Source organism: Bufo bufo, chromosome 3, assembly GCF_905171765.1.
Source record: "Bufo bufo chromosome 3, aBufBuf1.1, whole genome shotgun sequence".
In the NCBI taxonomy this organism is placed as follows: Eukaryota; Metazoa; Chordata; class Amphibia; order Anura; family Bufonidae; genus Bufo; species Bufo bufo.
The window spans coordinates 524,006,963-524,028,019 of NC_053391.1; positions in this window are offsets into that span (position 1 = coordinate 524,006,963).

Here is a 21,057-nt window from a genome sequence, read left to right on the forward strand (position 1 = left end):
ATGCAGTATAGCACCCTATAGTATACCGCACCCCACAGTATACAGTAGAGCAGTATAGCACTCCACAATATACAGCTCCCCACAGTATACAGCACCTCACGGTATACAGCACCTCACAGTATACAGTATACAGCACCCCAAACTATAGAGAATACAGCATCTCACAGTATACAGCACCCCAAACTATAGAGAATACAGCACCTCACAGTATACAGTATACAGCACCCCAGACTATACAGAATACAGCACCTCACAGTATACAGCACCCCATAGTATACAGCACCCCAGGTATACAGTAAAGCAGTATAGCACCCCACAGTATACAGCAACCCAATGGTATACAGCACCCCACAGTATACTGTAGAGCAGTATAGCACCCCACAGTATACAGCACCCCACAGTATACAGTCCCCCACAGTATACAGCACCCCATAGTATACAGCACCCCATAGTATACAGTAGAGCAGTATAGCACCCCACAGTATACAGCACCCCACAGTAAACAGTAGAGCAGTATAGCACCCAGTATACAGCACCCCATAGTATACAGTAGAGCCGTATAGCACCCCACAGTATACAGCACCCCATAGTATATAGTAGAGCAGTATAGCACCCAGTATACAGCCCCCCACAGTATACAGTAGAGCAGTATAGCCCCCCACAGTATAAAGCACCCCATAGTATACAGCCCCCCACAGTATACAGCACTCCACATTATACAGTAGCTTACAGTATCTTAGTATAACAGCCCCTGTCACCCTTTCCTGATGTAATCTTCACAAAAAAAAGCTCCACAAGTCTGGCAAACTTCTCCTGCAGCAACACTCCTGGTAGAAAGGACCTTTGATGATGTCATCTAAGGTCCTTAAGAGAATCACAGCTCTCACAGTTTGCTGCCTGGAGTGCCGGCAGGCATGGCATGGAACACCCCTGTGTAGCTGACAGCCTGACACCAGGGGCAGTGGCCAGCAGGGCTCAAGAGGCAGCTGCCTTGGGACCCCCAGAGAGCAACTGGGCCCGGGCAGCTGCCCCTTTTGCCCCTTGTTAATGACGGCCCTGCCTTCTGCACAATACTGTGTGCCCGTACAGCAGTTTACAACCACATATGGGGTATTTCTGTAAACTACAGAATCAGGGCCATAAATATTGAGTTTTGTTTGGCTCTTAACCCTTGCTTTGTAACTGGAAAAAAAAAATTGATTAAAATGGAAAATCTGCCCAAAAAAGTGAAATTCAGAAATGTAATCTCTATTTTCCATTAATTCTTGTGGAACACCTAAAGGGTTAACAAAGTTTGTAAAATCAGTTTTGAATACTTTAGGGGTGTAGTTTCTAAAATGGGGTCATTTTTGGGTGGTTTCTATTATGTAAGCCTCATAAAGTGACTTCAGACCTGAACTGGTCCTTTAAAAGTGTGTTTTTGAAATTTTCAGAAATATTTCAAGATTTGCTTCTAAACTTCTGAGCCTTCTAACGTTCCCAAAAAATAAAATGGCATTCACAAAATGATCCAAACATGAAGTAGACATATGGGGAATGTAAAGTGATAACTATTTTTGTAGATATTACTATCTATTAAAAAAGTAAAGAAATTGAAATTTGGAAATTTGCATATTTGTAAAAAAAAAAAGAAGGTAAATTTGCCATTTTTTTTTTATAAATAAAAATATATTTTTTTACTGAATTTTACCACTGTCATGAATTACAATATGTGATGAGAAAACTCTCTCAGAATGGTCTGGATAAGTAAAACTGTTTTAAAGTTATCACTAGGGATGAGCGAACCCGAACTGTATAGTTCGGGTTCGTACCGAATTTTGGGGTGTCCGTGACACGGACCCGAACCCGAACATTTTCGTAAAAGTCCGTATTCGGGTTCAGTGTTCGGCGCTTTCTTGGCGCTTTTTGAAAGGCTGCAAAGCAGCCAATCAACAAGCGTCATACTACTTGCCCCAAGAGGCCATCACAGCCTTGCCTACTATTGGCATGGCTGTGATTGGCCAGTGCAGCATGTGACCCAGCCTCTATATAAGCTTGGGTCACGTAGCGCTGCACGTCACTCTGCTGATTCAAGCATAGGGAGAGGTTGCAGCTGCGACGTTAGGGCGAGATTAGGCAGATTAACTCCTCCAAAAGACTTCATTCTGTGATCGATCTGCAGCTGTGGATCATTGAAGTGCTAATATTGACTTGCTCACTTTTTTGAGGCTGCCCAGAGCGTTTTTAGATCACTTTTTTTCTGGGGTGATCGGCGGCCATTTTGCGACTTGTGGTGCGCCAGCACAAGCTATCACCAAGTGTATTTAACCATCAATAGTGTGGTTATTTTGTGCTATATCTTACATCAGCTGCAGGCTGAGCCTGTGTCACCGAAGTGCATTTAACCATCAACAGTCTGGTTATTTTTTGGCCATATACTACATCAGCTGCAGGCTGAGCCTGTGTCACCGAAGTGCATTTAACCATCAACAGTCTGATTATTTTTTGGCCATATACTACATCTGGTGCAGGCTGAGCCTGTGTCACCCAAGTGCATTTAACCATCAACAGTGTGGTTATTTTTTGGCCATATACTACATCAGGGGCAAGTTGAGCCTGTCACCCAGCACCTAAAAAATAGACCTGACATTTCTATTCAACCAAATCTGTACTGTTTTAGCTGGTCAAGTTATTTGTAGTGACCGTAAAAGCACACTTTTTGTTCTGGGTTGAAAAACTATTCCCAAATTTGCCATTCTCAAAATAACTAGTTTCTGCTATATGAGGCCTACTTGAAATCTATCCCAAAAAGGATATCTTACATTGAAGGTGCTGATAGTGTCATTCATAAAAACCTAAGACACACGCTAGCGTGCAGATAGAAGTCTGATTCTGTCATTAAACCTATACCTGTCACACAGCGCAAAAAAAAACAGGCCTCACATCTCTATTCAACCAAATCTGTACTGTTTTAGCTGGTCAAGTTATTTGTAGTGACCGTAAAAGCACACTTTTTTTTCTGGGTTGAAAAACTATTCCCAAATTTGCCATTCTCAAAATAACTAGTTTCTGGTATTTGAGGCCTACTTGAAATCTATCCCAAAAAGGATATCTTACATTGAAGGTACTGATAGTGTCATTCAGAAAAACCTAAGGCACACGCTAGCGTGCAGATAGAAGTTTGATTCTGTGATTAAACCTATACCTGTCACACAGCGCAAAAAAAAACAGGCCTCACATCTCTATTCAACCAAATCTGTACTGTTTTAGCTGGTCAAGTTATTTGTAGTGACCGTAAAAGCACACTTTTTGTTCTGGGTTGAAAAACTATTCTAAAATTTGCCATTCTCAAAATTGTGGTGAACGGGAACAATGAGGAAAACATCTAACAAGGGACGCGGACGCGGACGTGGACATGGTCGTGGTGGTGTTAGTGGACCCTCTGGTGCTGGGAGAGGACATGGCCATTCTGCCACAGCCACACGTCCTAGTGTACCAACTACCTCAGGTCCCAGTAGCCGCCAGAATTTACAGGGATATTTGGTGGGGCCCAATGCCGTTCTAAGGATGGTAAGGCCTGAGCAGGTACAGACATTAGTCAATTGGGTGGCCGACAGTGCATCCAGCACGTTCACATTATCTCCCACCCAGTCTTCTGCAGAAAGCGCACAGATGGCGCATGAAAACCAAGCCCATCAGTCTGTCACATCACCCCCATGCATATCAGGGAAACTGTCTGAGCCTCAAGTTATGCAGCGGTCTCTTATGCTGTTTGAAGACTCTGCTGCCAGGGTTTCCCAAGGGCATCCACCTAGCCCTTCACCAGGGGTGGAAGAGATAGAATGCACTAACGCACAACCACTTATGTTTCCTGATGATGAGGACATGGGAATACCACCTCAGCAAGTCTCTGATGATGACGAAACACAGGTGCCAACTGCTGCGTCTTTCTGCAGTGTGCAGACTGAACAGGAGGTCAGGGGTCAAGACTGAGTGGAAGACGATGCAGGGGACGATGAGGTCCTAGACCCCACATAGAATGAAGGTCGTGCCACTGACTTTAAGAGTTCGGAGGAAGAGGCAGTGGTGAGACCGAGCCAACAGCGTAGCAAAAGAGGGAGCAGTGGGCAAAATCAGAACACCCGCCGCCAAGAGACTCCGCCTGCTACTGACCGCCACCATCTGGGACCGAGCACCCCAAAGGCAGCTTCAAGGAGTTCCCTGGCATGGCACTTCTTCAAACAATGTGCTGACGACAAGACCCGAGTGGTTTGCACGCTGTGCCATCAGAGCCTAAAGCGAGGCATTAACGTTCTGAACCTTAGCACAACCTGCATGACCAGGCACCTGCATCCAAAGCATGATCTGCAGTGGAGCAAACACCTTAAAAACAAGTTTCTGATTAAAAGAAGATTACATCTATAAGACCGCTTTCCACTAGTGATTTCGCGCCGACGCAGAACCTCTTTTCTTCACCACAAATTTCTTTTGGGGGACTGGACATCCCATCCAAGAGACTACAAAACCTGCGGCTGCAGTCCTGGTCCAAAAGGTCTTATTTCCATTAAAATTTACAGTAGAGTTGTGCCTGCCGGAGCACAACTCCATAAGGTGAGTTTGGATATTTCTCACTTTTATACCCTTATCCGGTTGAACATATTACACTATTGTGCGCTCTCTCTCTCTTTTTCTGTTTCCCTGTTCTCGAGGGGAAATTAGATACGTCCGTGACCTACATTTTAAAAACAAGGAAGTCACTCAGGCTTCCCCTGCTGCCTCTTCTGCTGCTGCCGCCTCGGCCTCTTCTGCTGCTGCCGCCGCCTCGGCCTCTTCTGCTGCTGCTGCGCCGCCTCGGCCTCTTTCTCTGCCTCTGGAGGAACGTTGGCACCTGCCGCCCAGCAAACATGGGATGTACCACCAACACCACCACCTGCGTCACCAAGCATCTCAACCATGTCACACGGCAGCGTTCAGCTCTCCATCTCACAAACATTTGAGAGAAAGCGTAAATTCCCACCTAGCCACCCTCGATCCCTGGCCCTCAATGCCAGCATTTCTAAACTACTGGCCTATGAAATGCTGTCATTTAGGCTGGTGGACACACACAGCTTCAAACAGCTCATGTCACTTGCTGTCCTACAGTATGTTGTTCCCAGCCGCCACTACTTCTCCAAGAGAGCCGTGCCTTCCCTGCACAAACAAGTGTCCGATAAAATCAAGTGTGCACTGCGTAACGCCATCTGTGGCAAGGTCCACCTAACCACAGATACGTGGACCAGTAAGCACGGCCAGGGACGCTATATCTCCCTAACTGCACACTGGGTAAATGTAGTGGCGGCTGGGCCCCAGGCGGAGAGCTGTTTGGCGCACGTCCTTCCGCCGCCAAGGATCGCAGGGCAACATTCTTTGCCTCCTGTCTCCTCCTCCTCCTACTCAGCTTCCTCCTCCTCTTCTTCCACCTGCTCATCCAGTCAGCCACACACCTTCACCACCAACTTCAGCACAGCACGGGGTAAACGTCAGCAGGCCATTCTGAAACTCATATGTTTGGGGGACAGGCCCCACAAGGCACAGGAGTTGTGGCGGGGTATAGAACAACAGACCGACGAGTGGTTGCTGCCGGTGAGCCTCAAGCCTGGCCTGGTGGTGTGCGATAATGGGCGAAATCTCGTTGCAGCTCTGGGACTAGCCGGTTTGACGCACATCCCTTGCCTGGCGCATGTGCTGAATTTGGTGGTGCAGAAGTTCATTCGCAACTACCCCGACATGTCAGAGCTGCTGCATAAAGTGCGGGCCGTCTGTTCGCGCTTCCGGCGTTCACACCCTGCCGCTGCTCGCCTGTCTGCGCTACAGCGTAACTTCGGCCTTCCCGCTCACCGCCTCATATGCGACGTACCCACCAGGTGGAACTCCACCTTGCATATGCTGGACAGACTGTGCGAGCAGCAGCAGGCCATAGTGGAGTTTCAGCTGCAGCACGCACGGGTCAGTCGCACTGTGGATCAGACACACTTCACCACCAATGACTGGGCCTCCATGCGAGACCTGTGTGCCTGTTGCGCTGTTTCGAGTACTCCACCAACATGGCCAGTGGCGATGACGCCGTTATCAGCGTTACAATACCACTTCTATGTCTCCTTGAGAAAACACTTAGGGCGATGATGGAAGAGGAGGTGGCCCAGGAGGAAAAGGAGGAAGAGGAGGAAGAGGGGTCATTTTTTTTTTTAAATTTATATTTTATTGGATTTTTCAACAATAAACAAAGGTTAACAGAGGACCAAGGTATAGGCACGCAGGCCTGAATGATATCAATTACAAGTATATTTACACTCACCTAAACACCATACTAATACGGTGTTGGACCCCCTTTTGCCTTCAGAACTGCCCTAATTCTATGTGGCATTGATTCAACAAGGTGCTGATAGCATTCTTTAGAAATGTTGGCCCATATTGATAGGATAGCATCTTGCAGTTGATGGAGATTTGAGGGATGCACATCCAGGGCACGAAGCTCCCATTCCACCACATCCCAAAGATGCTCTATTGGGTTGAGATCTGGTGACTGTGTGGGCCATTTTAGTACAGTGAACTCATTGTCATGTTCAAGAAACCAATTTGAAATGATTCGAGCTTTGTGACATGGTGCATTATCCTGCTGGAAGTAGCCATCAGAGGATGGATACATGTTCTCATTCTGTTTACGCCAAATTCGGACTCTACCATTTGAATGTCTCAACAGAAATCGAGACTCATCAGACCAGGCAACATTTTTCCAGTCTTCAACAGTCCAATTTTGGTGAGCTTGTGCAAATTGTAGCTTCTTTTTCCTATTTGTAGTGGAGATAAGTGGTACCCGGTGGGGTCTTCTGCTGTTGTAGCCCATCCGCCTCAAGGTTGTGCGTGTTGTGGCTTCACAAATGCTTTGCTGCATACTTCGGTTGTAACGAGTAGTTATTTCAGTCAACGTTGCTCTTCTATCAGCTTGAATCAGTCGGCCCATTCTCCTCTGACCTCTAGCATCCACAAGGCATTTTTGCCCACAGGACTGCCGCATACTGGATGTTTTTCCCTTTTTACACCATTCTTTGTAAACCCTAGAAATGGTTGTGCGTGAAAATCCCAGTAACTGAGCAGATTGTGAAATACTCAGACCGGCCCGTCTGCACCAACAACCATGCCACGCTCAAAATTGCTTAAATCACCTTTCTTTCCCATTCTGACATTCACTTTGGAGTTCAGGAGATTGTCTGGACCAGGAGCACACCCCTAAATGCATCGAAGCAACTGCCATGTGATTGGTTGACTAGATAATTGCATTAATGAGAAATAGAACAAGTGTTCCTAATAATTCTTTAGGTGAGTGTATATAGTGAGTTAGCTAAGATACATTTTGAGTCAAGATTCATATAAGTTCAGTTGGCAGTACATAGGCAATTAGATTGAAATCAGGAAAAGAGGAGACATGAGTTGTGTTAGTGGTTTGTATACAAACATCGAAAGGGGGGAAAGTAAGCCAATATATGAGTAAGAGTCATGGTAAACCTCTAGCCAAATTACAAATTTAGAGAAAATAGTATGCGCGATTACTTCTCTGAGTGTGATGAGTTGGGATTCAAGATCCTCTCCTATCACCATGTATAGCCTAAGAAGGAAGTTGATGGAAGATAGAAAGTTCGAAGGGAGATTATGCTTCAAACTTGTGCTACAGTAGGGAGTAGTTGAGAGTCTCGCTTATTTTGAGGAAATCTAAACTCTGACCAAGTGAGCCATTTTTTAAGAAAGGTCCCATGAGCGCGCATTTCCCAGGATGACAACTCCTCAAATCTATAAAGCTGGTCTATTTTTTGGAACCACTCTTCTAGTGTCGGGACCTGAGTTTGAAGCCAATATTTGGGGAGCAAAAGACGAGCCGCTATCAGCATTTGAGCAAAAACCCAAGGGGGCTTCACTTCACGTTCATCCAGAGTGAGAGATAAAAGAGCAAGTTGTGGAGACATTGATATAGAAGTCTTACAAATCTTATTAGTTTGAGCAAAAAATCTCTCTCCACCATTCAAGGATGAGGGAGCATGTCCACCAAATATGAAAGAAAGTCCCTTTCTCCCCAAGGCACCTCCAGCAGACGTCCGAAGCAGTTTCCGAGTATAGTGATGTCTTATCAGGCGTATAATACCATCTGGTAAGAATCTTGTAGCTGTTTTCCTGAATTCGTACACAACGGGAGATCCCATGGGGAGAGTTTAGGAGTCTGGACAGGCTGCTAAAAAGGGACAACTATATTGAGGTCACCCTCCCAACTCCTGACTAAGGACGGTTTGGCTAACATAGGCGGTAGTCGCAGTTTGCTATATATCTGTGAGATAAGTTTCCTAGGCATGGAGTGGAGAGATACAAGCGATTCGAACCAAACAAGAGGACGTGTCAGATCCCCTATTCTAATATGTTGCTTCAGGTACGCTCTAATATATGTTATAGTAAAGCAGAAAGAAGTTGAGAAGAATCCAGCTCCACTTTAAAGGAATATACGTTTATTCAGCTTGCGGTTAAAAACTCATCCATAAAATACAAAATTTAGCAGTCTTGTCTTGTCTACATGTTTCGGGCTATCAGAGACATTTCCAGCCCTTCTTCATGACACATGAGACCTTTTAAAGGGGAGGGTGCAGCTGTGTTCACTGATCGTCTCCACATGCCTGTAACCGCCCCCAGGAAAAGGTGCCGCACCTTCAGTTAACTCTTCTCATGAAAATTAAATGAAAGAAAAAAAAATATATAACCATATGTATGTATAGAGACAATAAAAGTATAATAACTATGAAAAAAACTATGTCATACAAGGGTGTACATATATAGAGGATACATGGGGTGTGAGCCGGATATATAGCAATATTTTAGCAAACTATGGTGGAATGTAATGGAAATCAAATCATCAGAAATGTGTTGTAGCATTCTCAGGAAAGGAAGAAATTCACATGCCAAATTGATTAGCATGAGAATTATTGCTGCAAAATCAGATCTAGTCGTTTATTGAGCCCCTCAGGTTGGCGTGTATTCAGTGAAAAAATCCAAAAGGATTCCCTGTTTAATAATTTTCTTCTATGGTCTCCTCCACGTTTGGGCAGAAAAACTTTTTCTATGCCTTGTACTATCATATCTGATGTGTCCCCACCATGGCAGACAGCAAAATGCAGACTAGCTGCAGACACATTGCGACTGCCATGGTGGGGCACATCAGAGATGTGTTTGCGTATCCTAGATTTTATTGCATTAATAGTACAACCCACGTATTGCAGTTTGCACTTTGTGCAGGTGATCAAATATACAGCGTGGGTTGTATTGCAATTAAGATACGCTTTCATTGGAAAGACTCTGTTGTTTGCAGTTGAGGAAAAGGTTTTGGATTTCATCATATGTGTGCAGCAAATGCATCTGTGGTGTCCACACCTATAACTCCCCTTGGTCCTAAGCCATACTGGTTGCGACTTTTTGTCTTCTTGGTATAGGCTAGGGCTGACAAAGTTTGCAATTGTGGGCGCCCTTCTGGCTGCGCATTTAACCCCATCTGCAACTATGTCAGTCCATTCTTTGTCATAAGACAGGACAGGAAAATGTTTTTTTATAATGTGACATATCTGTTGGTACTCTGTACTATATTGTGTTACAAACAGATTCCTCCTGTCCTTGTCCTTGATGATGTTGTTTGTGTTTCTATTTTTGTTTTCACTATTGGTGCCTATATCTAGTAGTGGAACCTCCTTATGCAAAGGATTTTGCTGTTTAGGATAAAGGAGGGATCCCCTTTCAATGGTTGAGACCTGAGCTATAGCATCTTTTACATGTTTAGTGCTATAGCCTCTTTTACCCAGTCTATGGCAAATATGTCCAGCTAATTTCTTCTGTGCAATTCCTTTTTGCACGGATGATTCCCCCCCTGGGTATATTGGCAGTTACATGTTTAGGATGAAATGATGTCGCATGTAATGTGGTATTACCTGCCATAGGTTTCCTATATGTGCAGGTGGATACCCGACTGGTGGCGGGGTCCCCCCTCAGGCGCAAATCCAAAAAGGCCACCTCCAGCGTGTCATGATGGACACTAAAGGAGATGGTATCCACACAGGAATTGATGTAGCCACAAAAGGATGGTATGGCCGCCACATCGCCCGTCCAAATCAGGATCAGGTCATCGATGTAACGGCCATACCACCTGATGTGGTGCCAGAAAGGGTGGGTGTCGATGAAGAGAAAACACCTCTCCCACCATGCCATAAAAGTATTGGCGATGGAGGGAGAGAATTTAGCCCCCATCGAAACCCCCGATGTCTGGAGATAAAATTTATTGTTGAACATGAAGAAATTGCGCCTAAGGAGGAAGTCCACCACCATCAGGACATATTCCTGCAAGCCTGCAGTGATGTTGCCATATATCTGTAGGAACCAGGTTAGGGATTTAATGGCCAGTTCATGGGGAATATTGGTATACAGGGACACCACGTCTGCTGTGATCCAAACATAATTTGAGGACCATTCAATGTTATCGATTGTTTGTAAAACAGACGTGGTGTCCCTGAGATAACCCGGTATTAATGGTATGAGTGGCTGAAGTATGGAATCAACCCATTGTGACATTCTCTCCGAAAAGGAGCCAATGCCCGCTACAATTGGCCTAAGGGGAGGTGGAAAAACATTTTTATGTGTTTTGGGAAGTGCATGGAACACTGGGATAACTGGGGACATGGTATAAATATACTCTGGTTCTTTTTTGGTTAGGAAGCCTGATTGGATCCCTAAATCCAAGATGGCCCTGAGTTCCTTCTGAAAAGAGGGGAGGGGGTTGTCGCTGAGAGTGACATAAACTGATGTGTCACTGAGTATGGATTCTATCAGGGTCCTGTATAGACCACTGTCCAGCACGACAACCCCGCCCCCCTTATCAGATTGTTTAATTACAACATCAGCTCTTGTTTTAAGATCCTGGAGTGCCTTTTTTTCTTTTTTGGAAATATTACTGCAACCCCCACTATCATGGTTGATCTGATCATGCAGCAAAACTAGATCACGTTCCACCAAATCCTGATATCTATCTTTTTTCATAGTTATTATACTTTTATTGTCTCTATACATACATATGGTTATATTTTTGTTTTTTCTTTCATTTAATTTTCATGAGAAGAGTTAACTGAAGGTGCGGCACCTTTTCCTGGGGGCGGTTACAGGCATGTGGAGACGATCAGTGAACACAGCTGCACCCTCCCCTTTAAAAGGTCTCACTTTTAATGTCTTTCTGTGTCATGAAGAAGGGCTGGAAATGTCTCTGATAGCCCGAAACATGTAGACAAGACAAGACTGCTAAATTTTGTATTTTATGGATGAGTTTTTAACCGCAAGCTGAATAAACGTATATTCCTTTAAAGTGGAGCTGGATTCTTCTCAACTTCTTTCTGCATCTGCTGCCCGCACCTGACACGGGCCATCCGTGCTCACAACTAAAGGAAGGGCAGGTGAGAGCTGCTACATTTCTCTTTTCATGTTATAGTAAAGATATCACACGAATGGGGGTTTAATAGAGTATTTGTTGCTTGAATATCCATCCAATCACCTGAGGGTAAGGCCAATGAGTTAATATGAGATAGAGAGGACCTGAGCCCTTGTGAAGTTGAGGATTTTACAAGGGGAGGGGCTGTGTTGATTATATCTTTCACTGTTAAGAGAGGGGAGGGAAATGGGACAGATATGTGTGAAGATGAAAACCATTTCCAAGCCTCTAAGGTAGCTTTAATTATTGCATAATGAGAAAAATGGCCTGGAAAGACCATTTGGGAGCCCAAGAGCATTGCCCTGGGGGGCATCTTTAATATGTCCATCTCGGTTTCCACTGTAATGGAAGGATTAGAGGTGAGAAGCCAAGCCACCGCTCTGGCAAGGAGGATAGCCCTGCCATAAAGTTCTGGGTTAGGCAAGCCAATCCCCCCTGCGTGTTTTGGTTTAGTGAGTAGGGAAAAAGACAATCTCACTTTTTTGCCTTTCCAAATAAAGGATCTAAATTTTTTGATGATAAGATCATAATAATGCTTAGGGACCGAGATAGGCAATACCTGTTGTAAGTAGGTGAGGCGAGGGAGGATTAAAGAAGCCAAGAGGTTTTTACGACCGAACCAAGATAAAGTTGGGTTTGATTGCGCTAATTTATCAATAGCATCAAAAATAGATGTTCTGAGAGGGATGTAATTTAGAGTGAAGAGGTCATGTATATTGGGACTAATTTTCACCCCCAGGTACGTAATTGTAGCAGAGGTCCAATTAAATGGAGAATCCAACATCAATTGGTTTTTGAGAGACTAAGAAATTCCCACGCATAGCACTAGGGATTTGGTAGCGTTGATTTTAAAATCTGAAGCTAAGCTAAAGTGGTTCAGGTGTTGCTGGATACGTGGCATGGAAACTTTAGGATTAATTGTCATCATTAGGACATCATCCTCAAATGCGGCAACTTTCTGCTCCCTTCCTCCCAAACATAGACCCAATATCTCCCTGTCATTTCTTATGTTTGCAAGAAAGGGTTCTAAGGCCAATATAAACAGAAGGGGAGAGAGGGGGCAACCCTGTCTAGTCCCGTTGCTTATCGGAAAAGGGACAGACAGGTTCCCATTAACTTGCACCCTTGCTGTCGCCTGCTCATACATGGCGAAGGTTGCTAGTACATAGGGATCAGGAAGGCCAAATCTCCTTAGGGTGAATTTTAGATATTGCCAATTCACCCTATCAAAAGCTTTTTCCGCGTCCGTACTCAAGAGGAGCAGAGGAGAAGAGAGTCTCTTAGCATGACAGAGGGTATTGATCACTCTAGCAGTGTTATCCTTACCCTCTCTAGCACGGATAAAGCCAACCTGATCCCCATGCACCAAACCAGGGAGAAGGACAGCTAGTCTATTGGCCAACATCTTAGCCAGGAGCTTGAGGTCTATGTTTAGGAGGGAGATGGGCCTATAGCTGGAACACTGTTTTGAGTCCTTCCCTTCTTTTGGTATAAGTGAAATGTGCGCAACAGTCATGTCTCTAGAAAGAGGGCAGCCGAGTAGTGTCTGGTTACACACGTCAAGAAGGTGGGGGAGCAGGAGGTCTTGGAAAGTTTTATAGTAAGAAAGTGGGAAGCCATCTGGGCCAGGGCTTTTTCCTACAGGCATTTGTAGCATTGCTTTTTTGAGTTCTGTTATAGTAAAGGGGGCCTCTAATGTAAGTTTCTGATCGGAAGAAAGAGAGGGAATCTTAGCAGAGTCCAAGAAGCTCTCCAGGACGGAGGTATTCTTGTCTGGGGATTCAGGAGAGTGGAGATTGTAGAGATTGTTATAGAAGGTGCGAAATTGCGCAGCAATCTGAGTAGCTGAGAAGATTGAGTCTCCGCTGGGTGTGGATAGCTGATGAACATAATTTGCGGATCTCCTCCCCTTAATCCTGCTCATCACGAATTTAGTGGCTTTATCCCCGTGTGCGAAATGCTTATGTTGAATGCTCATATAGTACTTTGCTGCTTTAGTTGAGAGGAGTGATTTGAGTTATGCTCTGTGTTCCGAAAGCTCCTTTAAGAGGGGATCAGATGGTGTTACTTTGTGGTAAGATTCAAGATTCTGTATTTTTTCAAGAACTTCGTTTATAGCTTTTTCTTGCAGTCTTTTTTGGTGTGACCCAATACTAATAAAGTGACCCCTAATAACCGGTTTGTGGGAATCCCAGAGAGTGTTAAAAGAGATATCTGGTGACTTATTTAGGGAAAAGTATTCTGAAATATGTTTAGAAATTTGTTGTATTGAGTCTTGGGAACCTAGAAGGGTCTCGTTCAGTCGCCAGTTGAAACACGGGGAGTTTTTTACGGGGGCTGATATTTGAGTGAATATAGGGGAGTGATCCGACACGTGTATGGAGCTTATCGAGGCATTTTTACATAAGTGGAAGTGCTCCTTTGATAAGAACAAGTAGTCCAGTCGATGGTATGTGCCGTGGACTGCTGAATAGTAGGTGAAATCACGGGCATTAGGATGGTGGGAACGCCAAGTATCTACCATTTGTAACTTCCAGAGATTGTTCTTGATAGTTTTAAGAGATTTACTAGAATGGGACGATTTGTTTGAGGAGACGTCTAATTGTAGGAAGAGGGCTACGTTTAGATCCCCTCCCATTATCACTATTCCCTCTTTAAAGGGGTTGATAATTTGGACCATTTCTGCTATCCAATGAGACTGGTTAGAGTTTAGGACATATATATTTATGAACGTGTATATTTGTTGGCCTATGGAGCCCTTTATCAAAATATATCTTCCATTGGGATCTAATACTTGGTCAATGAGTTTGAATGGGATCTTCCTTTGGAAGCCTATACTGACCCCGCATGATGCAGACGAATTACCTCCACAATGATACCAATTGGAGAAGTAAGAAAATTGCATGTTGGGGTATTGGTTAAGGCGGTAGTGTGTCTCCTGGAGGAAAACAACCTCGACTTTAGCTTTCTTTAAAATGGTAAAGACCTGACTCCTTTTGGAAGGGGAGTGGAAGCCCTTAACATTAAAAGATGCAATATGTAGATCAGCCATTGGGTGAAGTGTATGTGGAGTTACCTCTAAGCTGGTGTTGTTTCCTCCAGGAGAGAATGGGGGTGACGAGGGTTCCTTTCTCTGTGAGAAATAGCAGTACCATATTTCTTCGAGACTCGCATGTAGTTAGGGAGTGTGTCCTATACCTTGGGAAAAAGACAGGGTGAGAACATTGAACAAAACGTAAAGAAACAAACATAAAAATATTGAGCAAGAATAGATATAGCTCGTACATGTGGGGGAAAAAAGGTCTAATGACCAAATAGGGAGGACGTATAACACCATAAATGTGGCTATTTAATCATCAGCGAAGGTGAGTTAAGTTTAAAGATTCAACAGGCACATACACATTAGTGACATGTCTCAAGTAAAGCAAAGTGACATTGCAGACAGCCTAGAACCTGTAAAGGTGATAAAAAGAAAAAAAAAGAAAGGAGAGAACTTAACCATTATAAGCAAAAAATAGTGCTGGATAACTTAGTGATCTTGAGAGAGGTTCCTAGGAGTGAACTGTAGTCCTCTTTTCTTGTATCTGGAAAATTTCGGGGTGCGCAATACTTCAAAAGGGACCACTTTAGGGATTTCTGGAAGATCGCCTAATTCTTGGTAGAGTTCCCAGTTTTCAATTGGCATAGGATCAACTTTCAGGAGATCAAAGATGGGTTGTAGATCTGTAAAAGTAGAAATAAGGACCTTTTTCCCGGCAAAGGAAAATGCAAGTCCAAAGGGGTAAGACCATCGATATAGAACCTTATTGGACCAGAGCCAATCGGTCAGTGGCTTGAGGGCTCTGCGTTTCTTTAGGGTAGATGGGGCCAAGTCCTGATAAATCTCCAATTTATAATCCTCATAGGAGAGATCGGCATGGTTGCGTGCAGCATCTAATATGGCAGACTTGACTTGGAAGTTTAGGAACTTAGCGATCACATCTCTGGGTGGCTCAGAGGGCTTGGGTTTAGGGCGAAGGGCTCTATGTGCCCGTTCAATAATCACCTCTTGCGGGTAGTCAGGGCCTAGGAGCGAGCCACAGATAGCAATGATGGCTGTTGATATATCCTCTGGAGATACCGTTTCTGGTATTCCACGGAACCTTAGGTTGTTCCGGCGCCCTCTGTTTTCTTGATCTTCGATCGCATTGTGGAGATCGTTCAAGTGAGCTGTGCATCGGCGGAGGGAGGCCGATACAGCTGATTGATGGTTTAGGGACGCCGCCTGATGTGACTCTAAGGTCTCGACTCTCTCCCCTATGTGCCTTATGTCTTGTCTGAACGCCGAGAGTTCGGTGAGTATAGGCTCCATAACTCTGCTCAGGGCACGGTCAAGATATTTCCTGGTCAGGGGTAGATCTGTGCTGACCTGAGTATCTTCGGCGTCGCTTTCTTCCTCAGAAAGGGCAGGGGCACGCTTCTGTGATTTAGATTGTGGCGTCGGCGCCATTTTAGCTTCCTTTGCCGCGACCGTTGCAGCCGCTTTCTTTAGGAATTTCTCCATGTCCCCTGGCGGAACCTGGCTCTTAGGGATGGCAGAATGATCACCCTGTTTCGGGTTACCGATTTTCACCATTTTCGTCCAATTGTGCTAGTGATAGCTGGTGTTATTAGCGAACCTCCTTGCAGAGCTGTGAACTATGCGGCCATCTCCGTTTGGCGCTAGCTCCGCCCCCCCCAAGAGGGGTCATTTTTAGCACTTTCAGGCCAGTCTCTTCGAAGTGACTCAGAGGGAGGTTTTTTGCAACACCAGGGGCCAGGTACAAATGTGGCCAGACAGGGCCCACTACTGGAGGACGAGGAGGACGAGGATGAGGAGGAGGTGGAGGAGGATGAGGATGAAGCATGTTCACAGCGGGGTGGCACCCAAAGCAGCTCAGGCCCATCACTGGTGCGTGGCTGGGGGGAAACACAGGACGATGACGATACGCCTCCCACAGAGGACAGCTTGTCCTTACATCTGGGCAGGCTGGCACACATGAGCGACTAAATGCTGCAGTGCCTGCGCAACGACAGCAGAGTTGCCCACATTTTAACGTATGCGGACTACTGGGTTGCCACCCTGCTGGATCCCCAGTACAAAGACAATGTGCCCACCTTACTTCCTACACTGGAGCGTGATAGGAAGATGCGCGAGTACAAGCGCACGTTGGTAGACGCGCTACTGAGAGCATTCCCAAATGTCACAGGGGAACCAGTGGAAGCCCAAGGCGAAGGCAGAGGAGGAGCAAGAGGTCGCCAACGCAGCTGTGTCACGCCCAGCTCCTCTGAGGGCAGGGTTAGCATGGCAGAGATGTGGAAAAGTTTTGTCAACACGCCACAGCTAAGTGCACCACCACCTGATACGGAACGTGTTAGCAGGAGGCAACATTTCACTAACATGGTGGAACAGTACCTGTGCACACCCCTCCACGTACTGACTGATGGTTCGGCCCCATTCAACTTCTGGGTCTCCAAATTGTCCACGTGGCCAGAGCTAGCCTTTTATGCCTTGGAGGTGCTGGCCTGCCCGGCGGCCAGCGTTTTGTCTGAACGTGTATTCAGCACGGCAGGGGGCGTCATTACAGACAAACGCAGCCGCCTGTCTACAGCCAATGTGGACAAGCTGACGTTCATAAAAATGAACCAGGCATGGATCCCACAGGACCTGTTCATCCCTTGTGCAGATTAGATATTAACTACCTCCCCTTAACAATATATTATTCTACTCCAGGGCACTTCCTCATTCAATACTATTTTTAATTTCATTTTACCATTATATTGCGGGGCAACCCAAAGTTGATTGAACCTCTCCTCTGTCTGGGTGCCGGGGCCTAAATGTGTGACAGTGGCCTGTTCCAGTGGTGGGTGACGTGAAGCCTGATTCTCTGCTATGACATGAAGACTTATTCTGTGCTGACATGAAGCCAGATTCTCTGTTACGCGACCTCTTTCCTCTGCCTGGGTGCCTGGGCCTAAATATGTGACAGTGGCCTGTTCCAGTGGTGGGTGACGTGAAGCCTGATTCTCTGCTATGACATGAAGACTTATTCTGTGCTGACATGAAGCCAGATTCTCTGTTACGCGACCTCTCTCCTCTGCCTGGGTGCCTGGGCCTAAATATGTGACAGTGGCCTGTTCCAGTGGTGGGTGACGTGAAGCCTGATTCTCTGCTATGACATGAAGACGGATTCTGCGCTGACATAAGGCCAGATTCTCTGTTACAGGACCTCTCTCCTCTGTCTGGGTGCCCGGGCCTAAATGTGTGACAGTGGCCTGTTCCAGTGGTGGGTGACATGAAGCCTGATTCTCTGCTATGACATGAAGACAGATTCTGCGCTGACATAAGGCCAGATTCTCTGTTACAGGACCTCTCTCCTCTGTCTGGGTGCCGGGGCCTAAATGTGTAACAGTGGCCTGTTCCAGTGGTGGGTGACGTGAAGCCTGATTCTCTGCTATGACATGAAGAGAGATTCTGCGCTGACATAAGGCCAGATTCTCTGTTACGGGACCGCTCTCCTCTGTCTGGGTGCCGGGGCCTAAATGTGTGACAGTGGCCTGTTTCAGTGGTGGGTGACGTGAAGCCTGATTCTCTGCTATGACATGAAGACAGATTCTGTGCTGACATAAGGCCAGATTCTCTGTTATGGGACCTCTCTCCTCTGCCTGGGTGCCTGGGCCTAAATGTGTGACAGTGGCCTGTTCCAGTGGTGGGTGACGTGATGCCTGATTCTCTGCTATGACATGAAGACAGATTCTGTGCTGACATAAGGCCAGATTCTCTGTTACAGGACCTCTCTCCTCTGTCTGGGTGTCGGGGCCTAAATGTGTGACAGTGGCCTGTTCCAGTGGTGGGTGACGTGAAGCCTGATTCTCTGCTATGACATGAAGACAGATTCTGTGCTGACATAAGGCCAGATTCTCTGTTACGGGAGCGCTCTCCTCTGTCTGGGTGCCGGGGCCTAAATGTGTGACAGTGGCCTGTTCCAGTGGTGGGTGACGTGAAGCCTGATTCACTGCTATGACATGAAGACTGATTCTGTGCTGACATGAAGCCAGATTCTCTGCTATGGCATGAAGAGACTGATTCTGTGCTGACATGAAGCCAGATTCTTTGCTATGGCATGAAGAGACTGATTCTCTGCTGACGTGAAGCCAGATTCTCTGCTATGGGACCTCTGTCCAATTGATATTGGGTCATTTTTATTTTTTTTATTTTTATTTTAATTCATTTCCCTATCCACATTTGTTTGCAGGGGATTTACCTACATGTTGCTGCCTTTTGCAGCCCTCTAGCTCTTTCCTGGGCTGTTTTTCAGCCTTTTTAGTGCCCAAAAGTTTGGGTCCCCATTGACTTCAATGGGGTTCGGGTTCGGGACGAAGTTCGGTTCGGGTTCGGATCCCGAACCCGAACATTTCCGTGAAGTTCGGCCGAACTTCTCGAACCCGAACATCCAGGTGTTCGCTCAACTCTAGTTATCACCACATAAAGTGACACATGTCAGATTTGCAAAAAATGCCCTGGTCCTTAAGGTGTAAAATGGCAGGGTCCTGAAGGGGTTAATGTTGCTTTGTCATAGTGCTATGACTCCATCTGCCTACTTAATATAACAAGCATATGTTCATGTAGAGTTTTTGGTAGATGATGCTATTTATGCTTGTCTTTATAAAAAAATATTTTTATTGTATCCATTTGGTTGGTACAGTATATGTTCAGCTTGTTGCTTTTGTTGAAAAAGGGGACATTAGCGCGGTCCTTATTGTCACAATGACTTACTTTAGTGAACATTTGGCTAATTGCTCAGCTTTATTGAGAAAATACATTAAATCCAAAGGCAATTTCTAGGATCTGTATTGCTGCAGCTATAATGTGCATACTTTTATGACTCCTAATTAATAGTGTTTGTAAAGAAGAGCTACTCACGTCTTATTTTATTTGCTAATCTGCCCATTTCAAAATTAGTGATGGATGAACATCGGCCGGGGCGATTCGCGAGCACGAATGTGCGGTCGTAATAAAATGTTCGCGAACCGCGCGTTTGCGGCGGGCCCCATTCACTTTAATGCAGGCGAACCTGAAAAACCTTCAGGTCATATTTGCAGCCAGCAAACACAAATAGTCCCACAACATGGACAGTGATATACCAGTAGGGGATTCCACAAAAAAATATGTATTTTAATCAGAGGCCATTTTTATGCGTCTTAAAGGGAAACTCTCAAAAATGTACCCTGCTGGAGCCTAGAAACATCTTATTTCCTATCGTTTGATGTATACAAATATGCAGCACTCCACGTTTTTGTATCCTGCAGAGTCCATAAAAAAAATTAAAAAAATTATACCATGGAACTGTATGGTGAACGGACGCCACTGTACGGCATCAGTCTGAGGCATCTGTTAACGCATATATTTTTGGTATGCATTAAATGGATCGCAAAAATAAGATGTAAACCCAGCACTAGTTTCAGAATAAGCACCAGTACACAGCGGAGGGGAGGCTGCCATGTACTGACAGAGCGCTACCTAGTCCTGGTGGTCAGAGATGAGGATTGTGTTTCCCAAGGATCATTTTCTACTGGGAAATACAGGGCACAGTATAATACACTATAATCTATATAATATAAAGATATTAGCCATACCCCGAATAATAATACAATTAGGTGGTCATTTATTATATAGAAATATGTCTATGTTAGGCGTATTTCTGACACAGATTGTGGAGCAAAAGTCCTTAGCACCGCAATCTGCATATTTTTCCCGCTCATGCCAGGTCTAAAAAAAGATGACCTGGGCAGGGAAAGGGATACAGTTATGGCCATCCAGTTATTGGATACCACCGCCATACATTGACCCAATAACACTTCTGTACACTGACCGGATAACACCACCATACCTTGACCGGATAAAAGGGTATAAGAGGGCACAGTACAGGGAATGACTAGGGGCACTGCACAGGGAGTGGTAAGAGTGCACAATTCAGGGTAAAACGGGAAAAAGTACGGGGTGAGGGTCACATGACCCTATGACATTAGAAGGTCCTTATGGTGAATGCAGTTCATATGCTACCATAATGAGAGGCAGAGGAGTTAGACAAGGGTGTGATTATTGGGCTAGAGATAAAATATGTAACTGTCGGACAGTACAAGCCCCAAAAATTAGGCAATAGGCATTCACCTGACAGCAAAGAACTTTGGATTCTGTGGCTGGAGGTACAATAGGCAGTCACAGGATAAATATATATCTGTCGGTCAGTACAGGCCCCAAAAATTAGGCAATAGGCATTCACCTGACAGCACAGAACTTTGGATTCTATGGCTGGAGGTACAATAGGCAGTCACAGGATAAAAATATATCTGTCAGTCAGTACAGGCCCCCAAAATTAGGCATTCACCTGACATAAAAGGCCTTTTATGCCGCTGTATATAGATAAGGTAAGGACCATTCTTTGTTCTGTGTGGTGGCGAATATGTATGGGCTGGCATGAGGAAATTCAATTACACATGGTCATCAAAGTTGTTGAATTCCT